General features: G+C 44.7%; 1 protein-coding gene and 1 non-coding gene across 3 annotated transcripts in view; both read left to right on the top strand.

Annotated features, from left to right (window-relative positions):
* TMEM132C (transmembrane protein 132C) overlaps nucleotides 1-12,853 on the top strand; it is a 436,917-nt gene that overhangs the window by 130,552 nt on the left and 293,512 nt on the right. The window lies entirely within an intron of this gene.
* LOC123567803 (small nucleolar RNA U13) lies at nucleotides 259-362 on the top strand. Its single transcript, XR_006690905.2, has one exon. It is a non-coding gene; the product is annotated as a small nucleolar RNA U13 (small nucleolar RNA).

Consider the following 12,853-nt stretch of genomic DNA (forward strand, 5'->3'; position numbering starts at 1 on the left):
ATCTCAGGCTGGCTCAAGCCATGGAGGAGAAAAGTGCAGGGGCCTCCAGCTTCAGGCGCTGCTGGATTCAGGGGCTCCATCTCCTGACCTTTCGATGCTAACTGTACATACTTGCAAGCTGGCATTCGGCATCTCTAGACTGACCTGAGCATCAGCCAGTGATAGTTCTGCAACCTTTGTGTCTACCGAGGACTGACACTCTCTCTGCACAGGGAAAAATGGAGCCAGAGTGAGATACAGATTTGAAATAAAGCCTAGGTCCTTTTGTAGTCCATAAGGGTGATGATTGGCTTTTCACGCTCATGTGTGAGACGTGTCTCCCTCAGACCTTGTTATGATGTTGGCGCCTTGCCCATCTGATGTGAAAAATAAGAAATGAATAAAATTTTAAAATACATAACATGAAGCCTGTGCTCTGAGGCTGGATAGCGCAGAAGTGAGCACAGGGATCCTGAGTTCAAATTCTGATTTCAGAATTCTTAGCTGTGTGACCTTGGCTGAATTACTCAATCTCTCTGGGCTTCAATCTCTGTATGTGAAAATTAGAGATAATAAAAATACTTCATGCATAGGGTTGTTGAAAGTACAAAGAAGCCGATATATGATAGGTAGCACCTGGACCGACACGGTGCTGACTGATGGTTTTACTGTTGTCCTCCTCCTGTCTTGTCCTCCTCCTGGCTGTCTTGTCCTCCTCCTGTCTTGATAATCCAGGTGTCACAAGGATAAAAGATTTCACCTCCCACTTAAGGGATATTTTTCTCCACTGACTGTTCAGAATTCTCCCTTATAATTCCCCATTCCCTCTTGGAAAGCTCAGTTTAAATGTCCTTTTCACACGTTAAAGGCTATAAAATGAAAGAGAAAATTGATTTTATCTTCTGGTGTATTCTTTTCTCTTTTTGTTTACTCAACCATCAGGAAAGCATTTTCTACTTTGTCCCCTAAGACTTGTCATTAATATAATCATTCTAAATGCTGGTATAACCAAACAAAACTACAGATGCTAACTAGCAAGCAGATGAAACTTACATGTGGGGGGAAAATGTGGATGACTCAGTGGTACATACAAGTTTTTAATTATCTGTAATTAGTGGGAAAGAAAATATGTGGACTATATTAAAAATAAGCTCTTTATTTTTGAGGAAAAAGACCATCATAAAGAACAGGAATGCTCTCCTTTTTGTTTATATGAATTGAGATAATTGGGACTCTCAGGATTAACGTAAGTTTCCATCATAAATAATGCCACCATCTGTGATAAATGGATGCCTCTCTCTTTGAATAGATACAGCGAAACATTCTCAAACCATATGCTATGTGAGCAGCAAATGCAGATATTTAAATTCTGCTGTAACATGCTTATATTATACAACTCTAAACCCTCCTGATTTTTTTTTTTCTTTTTGGTTTCCATTTCCAAACTGTTTTGGAGGCATAGTAAAAAACATGTTTACATTTTGAATCAAAGAGGTAAACCCGGTCTGTAATTCAGATTGTAAAATGCGCGGAAGAAACACTAAGAAAGCTCTCCTATGCACTAAACACGACTCAGAAAGGCTTCCTCTCTCTCAGGGGTCCCCACACCATGGCCTGTGGGTCAAACCCAGCCCACCACCAGTTTTGGTGTGGTGGCCTGAAAACTAGGAATTTTTTTACATTTTTATGTTTTTAGATGGTTGGGAAAAAAATTGTTTGATGGAGTGGTAGTCTCTTTGACATGTGAAATTCAAATTCTAGTATTTAAAAGGAAAGTTTTCTTGGAACACAGAGTCTTTTATTTACATTGGTCTCTGGTTGCGGTCACAGAGGGTTGAGGAGTTGCAACGGAGACCGTTTGGCCCCGAAAGCCTGAAATATCTACTGCCTGGGCCTTTACAGAAAAAAGGATGCCGACTCCTTCTTTATATGAATTGCGAAGCAGAGTTCCTGCAGTTTGGATGAAGCAAGGTGTGTCCTTTTAGAAGCTTTTGTCTGAAGGTGAGAGCACTGAGGAAGTCCGCTGGCTCACATGGCTGGGAGGGCAGCAGCAAGGTGAGATCCAGGCGAGCTTCTCCCAGGCCCCTCACTGGGCCAAGCCCTGGGATAAAAGCACGGTCCCTTCCCTTACTGTGCCCGCCCATGGCTAAGCGTGTCTCTGGGCACTCATGCATGGATTCCAGATGGATAACAGTATTTATGGGGAGACTTGCTCACGCATTGGCCCCTGGGGTGAAAGGCGTTTGCTAAAGAGTGAGGGACCTTCTTTCCCAGAAATCCTGACACACTTCTCCTCATAGGTCCTTGGCCCAGTTTGGCCTAGGGCAGGGCTTTCCCAGCCCAGCACAGTGATCTTCGGGGCTGGATGATTTGGTGGGTGGGCTGTTCTGCGCAGTGTAGGATGCTGAACAGCATCCCTGGCCTCCCTCTGCCCACTAGATGCTAACAGGATGCCCCCAACCCCATTCTTTTTTTTTTTTTTTTTTTTTGCAGGGTTGGGGACGGAGTCTCGCTCTGTTGCCCAGGCTGGAGTGCAGTGGCACCATCTCAGATCATTGCACCCTCCGCTTCCTGGGTTCAAGCGATTCTCTTTACTCAGCTTCCTGAGTAGCTGGGCTTACAGGCACGCACCACCATACCTGGCTAATTTTTGCCTTTTTCTTTGTGGAGATGGGGTTTCACCGTGTTGGCCAGGCTGGTCTCAAACTCCTGACCTCAAGGGATCCACCTGCCTCGGCTTCCCAAAGTGCTGGGATTACAGGCTTAAGCCACCACACCTGGCTGCCCGCCCCCCTGCCGCCAGCCCCATTCTTAACAATGGAAAAAGTCTCCAGACACTGTTAAATGTCCCCTTGGGAGCAAAACCGCCTCTGTTTGAGAATCATGGGTTTAGGCCTCTGTGTAACTGAACCAGGTAATGGGAATGAGCTTGGAATTGCCCTGTTTGATTTAGACCAGGGATTGACGAACTACAGACCATGGGTCAAATCCAGCCCATCACCTGTTTTGGTACAGCCTGCAAGCTAAACATGGTATTTACATTTTTAAAGATTATATAAGTACCTATATAATACTGATTTTTGTCTTCTAGCCTGCAAAAACCTAAGATATTTACTACATGGCCCTTTAAGAAAAAGTTTGCCAACCCCTAGGTTAACACCAGTCATTCTCAACCCTCACCTTTATGAGTCACGAAATGAAATAATTTGATAACCTACATATGTACATAATTAAAAACAAATCAGAATAGTGCTCTGTCATAGGGAGGAAAAATAATTCAAGGTAAAGTAATATTTTAACAGGTATATCTAGAAGACCAAATGAAGTGGTCAGGTACTTGCTCCTGTATTTGGAGTCACCGTGGGTGTGTCAGCCACAGTTGCAGACTGGTACAGCTGTGTTGGAGCAAGTTGAATTTCACACGCAGATTGGGCATTGTGGATGTAATTTTCAAAAAGGACAAACAACTTTTTAGATAGGTTTCGTGGAAGTCCGATCTCCACCCCAGTAGTTGCAATTCTAGAACACATACAGTGTGTGAAATCGTTGCCCTTCTCCCAATTATTTAGAGGATGTTTAAGATCTGCTCTTTGCTTGGATCACTGTAGATGGGTTCCTCACCTCTGTGAATGTCCAGTGGGGCAAAGCCATGCAGAATCTGGCCAATTCTTTGTGGTTTTCGAACGGTCTCGTGCTGTGCAGAAAACCTAGCAGAACTGGCCGCTCTCTACACGCCAGTGGTGTTCCTCCCTGCAGTCACTGTGCTAATCAAAAATGCCACCTTCCCCAAAGATGTTTCCAGCCCTATTGCCAGAGGCTGCAAATATGTGACCTGCCTGGGGAAACTGCAAACTTTGCAGATGTGATTAAGGGAAGGCTCTTGAGATGGGGGATTATCCTGCATCATCCAGGTGGCCCTGATGTCACCACAGGGGTCCCTGTAGAGGGAGGCAGGAAGTCAGGGGTGAGAGAAGCTGCCGAGGTGCTGGCTTAGAAGAGGGAGACTCCAAGCCAAGGAATGCAGGTGACCTCCAGAAAATGGGAAAGGAAACAGATTCTTTCCTGAAGCCTCCAGAAGGAACACAACCCTCCTGACACTTCGAGGAGTTTTTTTGTTTTTGTTTTTGTTTTAGCTTTTATTTTAAGTTCAGGGGTATATGTGCAGGATGTGCAGGTTTGTTACATAGGTAACCATGAGTCATTTGGGTTTGTTGTACAGATTATTTCATCACCCAGGTATTAAGCCCAGTATCCATTTAGCTATTTTTCCTGATCCTCTCCCTCCTTCCACCCTCCACCTCCATTAGGCCCCAGTGTGTGTTATTTCCCTAGTGACACTTGGATTTTAGACTTCTGACCTCCAGGACTATATAAAAAGAAAAAAACAATGTGTGTTGTTTTAAGCCGCTAAGTTTGTGGTAATTCGTTCCAGCAGCATAGGAAGCTGACACACCGTCCCTTAGAGTAGCACCTGTCCTGGGAGAGCCCCGGCCTGAGCCAATCAGAACCCACTTGTGGATGGACCTGGGTTCCAAGCCACGTTGTGGGTGGTCAGCAGGGGAGGGCAGGCGGAGGCTGTGGAGGAATCAGCCACATGGCCACCAGGCAAGCCGCTGGCTGAGCTTAACTTGCGGAAACACTGACACCATGCAGTTAAAGCAGCCCGTGTTAGATTTATAACTTCGCCTGGGAAATATTTCCCTCTGTGCCTACCCAAGGCACCCTTCTTGTGCTGATGAAGTTCAAGATTCTGAAGATTTTAGAGCATTTGTCTTTGAAAGGCACAGCTCCTTTGCTGTACTTCTAGGAGTCTGACTGAGTCGCCTCTGAAAGTGATTATGGAGCTGGAGCTCTCCCAGAGAAAAGGGGGGAAATATCCCCCCGGGGCTCAGAGGGGAATATAAGTACCTGCTCTTTTAAAGGAAAGTTTGACGGTTATGAAATTGCAAACCGCGCTATGTAATTTCAGCAAAGGATATTCGGGGTTTGTTCAGAAGAGGCATTGAAATCAAATAATCCATTTATCAAGGTGCCTTTTGTTTCAATAAAAAAGAAACAATGAGCCATATTTAGCAGAGAGAGACATTCTGTGTCTGGGGAATGTTAATAAATCACCAGTGGAGAGAGGAAAAAATATTCAGGTTGGCTGGTGTTTCAAGTAAGCTGCAGTGACTTGGAAGGAAAATCCAATCAGGGCTCTCCTTGAGGCGTATGGAGAAAGGCAAGCCCTGTTCTGCAGGTGTCTCATATCATGTGAGTAAACCAGAGATGCCTGATGCAGCAGACACCTCCGAAGTCCTGAAAAGAGCCGTTTCCCTTAATTTCAGATTTTTCTTTCTCACATAGACATCACCCAATTTTTTTTTCATATATGGATGTCACCCTTCCCCCACCATTTCTGTAGTTTTTAAAGCTTGTTGCTATAACTAGTGAACATATTTGAAATAATGGTCATGATAATGATACTAGCAACAGCAACTCCTAATTGTTAAGCATGCTAAGTGCTTAGTGTATTGCTTTAAGTGAGATGGTCTTATGTGATTCCCACCATTGACATGAGGATTCTGAGGCTCAAGAGTTTAAGGTACTTTCCAAGAAACAAAAACAAAAAAATCCTCCTCTAAGAAATTGTGGGACAAGGATTCATGGTTGAACTTCATGTCACTCCATGAACTCCTAACCACTGTGATACATTTCTTCTTTCTGGGCTGGAGAAGGCTTTGATGAAAGTCCTTCCCCTGTTTCTTCCTAGGTATGTAATATCCGACAAACTACCTCAGACTTCCTATGTGGATCAAGTTAGATCAGGGTTTGTCAACCTCAGTGCTATTGAGATTGTAGGTTGGATAATTATGTGTGGCGGGGGCACTGCCTTGTGCATTGTAAGATCTTTAGAACCATCCCTGGCTCCTACCAACCAGATGTCAGTAACAACCCCCTCCCAGTTGTGACAACCAAAAAATGTCTGCAGATGTCACCACGTGTTTCTCAAGAAAATCACCCTTTCCTGAGAAACCCCTACTTTGGTGCTGTTCTGGAAAGTCCTTTGCACACCCTAAATCAATTCCACTTGTGCCTGTCGATTATTTCAGGGGATGTCATTTTTATTTTTATCCAATTCAAGAGGGAAGCAGGACCTAGTATTTTTACCAAGGTATATTTGTGGGCATCCACTGCCTGCCCCATTTAGAGTAACCCCTGGCTTCATCCCATCTGCCTGGATGGACTTCCCGTCCTCACATGCTGGGATCCTGAGCTTTCCCTCCCCAATCTTTTGGTTACATTGTTCTTCATCCTAGAATTCTTGTCGTTTTCCATTCAACCTCCGCAGGTCCTACCCATCCTTTATGTCCCAGCCTAGAGAACATCAGTTCTAAAGAATCCATCCCTGGTCAACACGTCTGAAAGTGGGCATTGTGATGAAGGCAGTGCATCATGTTCATGGAAAGGCTCATTTTCCCAGTGTTATCCTGTCTGGGCACTGAGTGATGTGGCCTTGCCATATTCCATTCAACCTCCTCAGGTCCTACCCATCCTTTATGTCCCAGCCCAGAGAACATCAGCTCTAAAGAACCCATCCCTGGTCAACACGTCTGAAAGTGAGCGTTGTGATGAAGGCAGTGCATCATGTTAGTGGAAAGGCTCATTCTCCCAGTGTTATCCTGTCCGGGAGCTGAGTGACGTGGCCGTCTCCTTTGTCCACTATCTCAGAATCTCAAAAACTCAATTTCCGGCAGCAGCTTTGTGGTAGAGTTCTCTGATGAACAACCGACGGAGGACACAATATCCCCAACACTGACAGGCAAGTACAGATAAAGAAAATGGGTAAACAGGAAGAGAGACAGCAGTGAACGTGCTGTCCGCATGGAGGCCAGATAGGCAGGTGCAGCTGTCAACTACTGCCCAGCCTCTCTCCCGTGGCCATAGGAAACCAGCATTGGACTTTTCCAGGGGTATTGTTTCAGGTCAATAAAAATGACTCAATTATCCTATCTTTCTGGGAGATGTTGGTGCAAGCAGATGAACTGGAGTAAGAGGAAAGACATTGGTCAGAACTCACAATGCTGTGGCAGCCCTGGAATTGTTTCCTTGCTGTCAGGAGATAACGTTTCCAGGAGAAAACACACAGCAAAGGCTGGCAACCACCTCTGATTCCTTAATCTGCTACCTCTGGGCTTCCCAAGATAAGAGGTGAGTTTAGGGGGCATACACAGTGCTGCAGCCTGTGACGGTGCAGATGGACCTTGCACAGCTTTGTCGGGGAGCCCTTCACATGAGCATCTCTGTGGTTGGCTGTTGGAGATACCTGGACATGGTGCGAAATCACCTGTTCAACCACATGAGAAAGTGGGAATTTCCTGCTTAATTGTTTGAATTATTCTGAGTCTATCTAAGAGAAAATCTCATTTTGTAGCCACTGCCTCTTCGGCACCCAACACTTGATACTCTCCCTGCTTAACAAAGAAATGGCAAACTATGGCTCAGAGCTGTAGATAGGCAGCAATTAGGGGATATGATCTTGGTTTTTTATTTACAGTAAGATTATTTAAACAAAATTATTCATTGATATTAGTACATTATTTTCAATTCTAATTTATAAAGTTGTCAATTATCAGTAAGCTCCTGGAGTGATTAACAGTGCATACATTATCTGGTCATGTCATGAGAGTGAGGGAGGTGTGAGGCTTAGGAAACACCACCCTCAGTTGAAAGCTCTGTGGACAGAGAGCTGCACCAGGCAGTCTTGGGCGTGTATGTACTCAAGAAGTTCTTGGTCAATTATCAGCAGCCCGATGGACAGGTGCTAGTGCATTATTTTACTGGGGAAAGGAATAATTGTTCTTGTCTGCTGCAACAATTGTTAGTTTACTTCTGGGTGACCATATGCCCTAAAAGTAGGCAAATGTGAGGCAAAGAAAGTACTTACCTGAAGGGAAAGTTTCCTCAGCACCTCTGATGCACTGACACTGAATGGCTGCAGAGAGTCGCCATCTCCCGGTACCGGATGCCAGAATGTCCATGGATATTGGCTGCAATTCTTCCTACCACACGTGAGAAGTTCTGCCTTCCAACAAATGGTGTCTACATTTTCCCTCGTTGTACACCTTACTGCTGTGTTTTGTGAAGTGGCTTCTTCCCCCATCTGGCTTGCTTCATGTTTGGGCTGTTGGTCAAACTTCATGCATTTCTCAAGTGTTGCATGAGTTGTCACTGAGTCACATGATATTCAAGACAGGAGGGCACGCTGCTGGATAAACACACTATCCTTTTTTCCCATGGAGCTTCCAGTCTGTTAGGGAAGATGGTCATTAACCAAACATGCACACAAGCAAATATAAAATTACAGCTGTGTGAAAAGATATAAAAGAGAGGTGCATGGTATTTTGGGAGGGACACTGGACCTCGTGTGGAAGTCAGGGAGGCTTCCTATTCATAGAAGAGGTGAGGTGGATCTGGAAACTGAATGGAAATTAATTAGGCAGAAGGAGTGGCCATGTGTGAGACCCTGGAGATATGAAGGAGCAAGGTGTATTTAAACTTCGATAATAAATTTAAAACTCTGGAACAAGGACGTACTAAGAAATAATTAAGCTATAACACTGCTTGCACCCTTATTATGAGTCAGAGACTTGCTAAACACTTTGTAGGCATCATCTCAATGAATCCTCATGCACGTGGGAGGCAGGGAGTAGAGCAAGGTGAGCCCTGTTGCCAAGTGGACCAGAACCTCTGGAACCAGACAGCCAGTCATGAGTTTAAGCTACATCACTTACAACCAGGAGATCTGGGGCAACATTATTTACCTTCCCTATTCCTCAATTTCTTCTTGTATAAGAAGTGGTCATCATGATATTACCCCATGAGATGGTTGTGAAGAACTAATTGAGATTCCACATGTAAAGCATTTAAAAACATACCTAGACCATGGTGATATGGTTTGGCCTTGTCCCCACCCAAATCTCATCTCGAATTATATCTCCCGTAATCCCCCCGTGTCATGGGAGGAACCTGGTGGGAGGTAGTTGAATCATCAGGGTGGGTTTTTATGCTGTTCTCATGATAGTGAATAAGTCTCACGGGATCTAATGGTTTTATAAGGGCAGTTCCCCTGCACACACTATCTTGCCTGCCACCATGTAAGATGTGCCTTTGCTTCTCCTTCACCTTCCACCATGATTGTGAGGCCTCCCCAGTCTTGTGGAACTGTGAGTCCATTAAACCTCTTTTTCTTTTACAAATTACCCAGTCTTGGGTATTTCTTCATAGCAGTATGAAAGTGGACTCATACATAAGGTCAATTCTTGATGACTGCTGGTTGCTCCGTCAGGGATTGTCTCATGATGAAACACCCTGAAATGTGGAGACTTAATCATGTACAAGGCCTCCTGAGTCTCAGGGCTTCTGATCTTGGCTGAACTTGCTCACTTGTTTGGGGCTGGGCATGGGCTGCCTGATGCAGGATGGCCTCAGCTGGGATCACACCGCTCCTCTCCATGTGGTCTTTTCTCCAGGCTGGCCCAGGCTTGTTCTTCTTCCTACTATCAGGCATCCAAAAGAGGCAGAGTGGAAATGTGCAAGGCCCCTTGAGACCTGGGCCCAGAAGAGGCATACTGTCATTTCTTCCATATTCTCTTGGCCAAAGCAAATCACAAGGCAGCCCAGATTCAAAGAGTGGGGAAATTGACTCCACCTCTTGATGGGAGAACTGCAAAGTCTCGTGCAAAGGTTGTAGATAAGTATGTAGATACAGGAGATGGGGTGCCATTTTATAATTACTCTTCCATTGTTATTATGATTATGCTAATACCTAGATCAACCAGTCTCAATCTCTCTCTCTCTGTCTCTGTCTCTGTCTGTCTCTCCTCTTTATGGAAATTGAAGCTCCCTTAGCCACTGTACAAGGCCTTGCTCCTTTCTTTATGGTGTCTGTCACTTCTTGACTCAAGTCAAATCCCCTGTGAGCTGGAAGAATTCAGAATGAGGCTCAACAGGAAGGGATGAGCTAGGCTTCACTTCACTTCATCCCTTCTCATTTTTCCTCATCTGAAGGATAAACAGGGACCTGTTCAAAGAATGGAAGAACCCTAAGACAGGAGGCAAGACCACAAGCCTACTCCATCTGTATTTTATAGAAAATAAACTCAGCTTAAAAGCAAACGGGTTTCCTTTAGACTTTTTTCCCATTAAGAGAAGGAGAGAAAAGGAATCTTTATGTGTAGGAAGAATGAAGAATGACAAAACAGCTTGTTGACAAATGCTTTCTGTTGGCGAATGCCCCCGCTGCAGATGGGCCTGGAGTCCTGTGCCCCGCCCCTTCACAGAGCCCTTGGCTCATAACCTTCTCCAAACAGATGAGTCTCTAAGTCCCTACACTTCAAGATTTAAGAGGATTTTTTTGGATTGGGATAAATACCTCAAAATAAAAGCATCAGATGTGGCAATTCGTCTGTTGGTTTTTACAAACCATGACAAGTTGCCTAAATAGTCCGTGTTTAAGGACAGAGAGTCAGACTTTCTGGAATGTCGTACCTCGGCAGGGCCTTTTGCGCATGTTTTAAGCTGATTCTGAAATTAGGGGGTTAAAATGGAAGTGCCGAGCCATCCCTAAAGAGAGGGAGGCAAATGTGCCCTTGTTGCTGGTGACCCCAGAACAAGGCCTCTGGGCTGAGAACTGGAGAGAATGTTATTTCTTTGAAAAGCCATCTTGACAATCCAAGTCCATTTGGCTGCAGCACCAAAGGCAGCTTTGATCTGCTCGCCAGTGTCCCTGCCGGGAAAAGGATTAGGGTCCTTCCAGAGGACAGCAGAGCCAGGCTGCCCCATATGCTGGCGTGTTGCGCAGGCTGCACTGAGAAGAAGGGACAGGAGGGAAGGCTGGAAAGAAGGAGAGAGCAACTCCCATCTCCTCTCTCAATATACGAATGCAGTCTTGTTTGGGTTTTCTGGGGGTTTTAAAAGACAGAAACAAGGAGATGGGCTTTCTTGGGTTTTCAAAGTTAGACTTGGGGCAATTGAAGTTTCTGGGTCATGAGTGTGTAGCAAGTTCTTAGCCATGCCCTCATGTAGCATAAGCCCATGGGGGATCTTAGCAAAGAAAATATTCAAACAGCAAGGAGGCTGCTGGTGGTCCTTCTGTTGATGTCAGGGATGGTTACAAAAAACCCTGGAAGCGAGGGGTGACATGCTGTGCTTTCCTACCTTGAGGTTGAGCCTGTGAGCCCCCAATATTCAGCGACTTAGCCAGCTAAATCTTGTAAATCAGGAATCTCAAACTCATAAGCACCTGAGGGACAAGCAGGCAGCTCCATGGTGCACAGTGGGCTGAATGTAGGATGACAGCAACACTGGGGCTGTAAGTCACCTCCTCCCGTCGTCGCCGTGTGGGGAGAAAGCCCAAATGTTGCAAGTTCCTCCCATGTTCAAAGACAAGCTGGAAACCCAGAGACTCCCCAGTTTTTAAAAATTGAGTTTCACTTTATAAAGATTTTTTTTAAAAAAAACAGTGGGCCAAGCAAAACTCATCTGCAGGCTGGGTGGAGCCCCAGGGTGAGCAGTCTGCGATGTCAGGTCTGAACAGATGCAGAACCCAGAGCCAAGTGGTTTACACCCCCATTGGTATCGCCACTTGGTGTGCTGAATCTCAGGAGGGGGCCAGAGGGATCTGAGCCTTGGAACTGGGCTCCCACCCAGTGGGGAGAGGGTGACACGCTTATTCATTCTGCTAACTCGTTTCACCTGGAAAAGTTAATAACAAACACTTTCTCCCCAGCTGAGAAAGGCGGCGATGATGACAAGATAGTGTCTTTGGTGATCAATGACTAAAAGTCACTCTCCACCCAGATGGGTCAAGATTATCAAAGAATCTAATGAATTTAGGAATAATAATATGGTGGGCATTAACTCATTATTTCTGAGTAACATGAGAAAAATGGCTTCTCTTGTTACTATTTTTTCCAACAAATGAATAAACATAAACGGCAAAATCTCTAAGGGAGATATGAGGAATTAAAAAAAGACCAAATATGTGTCCAAAATTACTTGGATTAGTTCTCCCTTACCCTCCTTCAGTGTGGTTTTGATATTCATTTGAAATATAATTAAGTTCATTTCTTTCCACTTGTGACCAATTCAGGGTTTTTACTTACCCGTGTTGATATTATTATCATATGTCAAACATTAACATGATTCCAAAGGTCAGAACTATACAAAAAAGATACACCCTCCATCTTTCCTCCCCATCCTCAACCCCCTTTATTTCTGCCTGGTTCCCACCCAACACCTGTTGATAACCAACCTTATAGACTCTGATTTCTTTTCTTGTGTGTTCATGTGTGTTACATGAATGAGCAAATACATAGACATTTTCTTATCTCCCTGGTATGGTTTGGCTCTGTCCCCACCCAAATCTCACCTTGAATTGTAATAATCCCCATGGTTCAAGGGCAGGACCAGGTGGAGATAATTGAATCATGGGAGTAGTTTCCCTTATATTGTTCTTGGGGTAGTGAGTAAGTCTCAGAAGATCTGATGGTTTTGTAAATGGCAGTTCCCCTGCACAAGCTCTCTTGCCTGCCACCATGTAAGACATGCCTTTGCTCTTCCTTTGCTTTCCTCCATGATTATGAGGCCTCCCAGCCATGTACTGTGAGTCCATTAAACCTCTTTCTTTTTCAAATTTCCCAGTCTGGGGTATGTCTTTATTAGCAGTGTGAAAACAGACTAATACACTCCCCTTCTATCTTACACAGAAATTAGTGTAGTCAGATAGCCTTCTGCACCATGCTCTTTAACTTATCAATATATTTTTGAAAGCACTCCATATTGCTTCATACAGATCTTATTCCTTTTTTTATTGCAGCTCGTGATACTCTGC

This window comes from Macaca fascicularis, chromosome 11 (assembly GCF_037993035.2).
Source record: "Macaca fascicularis isolate 582-1 chromosome 11, T2T-MFA8v1.1".
Lineage (NCBI taxonomy): Eukaryota > Metazoa > Chordata > Mammalia > Primates > Cercopithecidae > Macaca > Macaca fascicularis.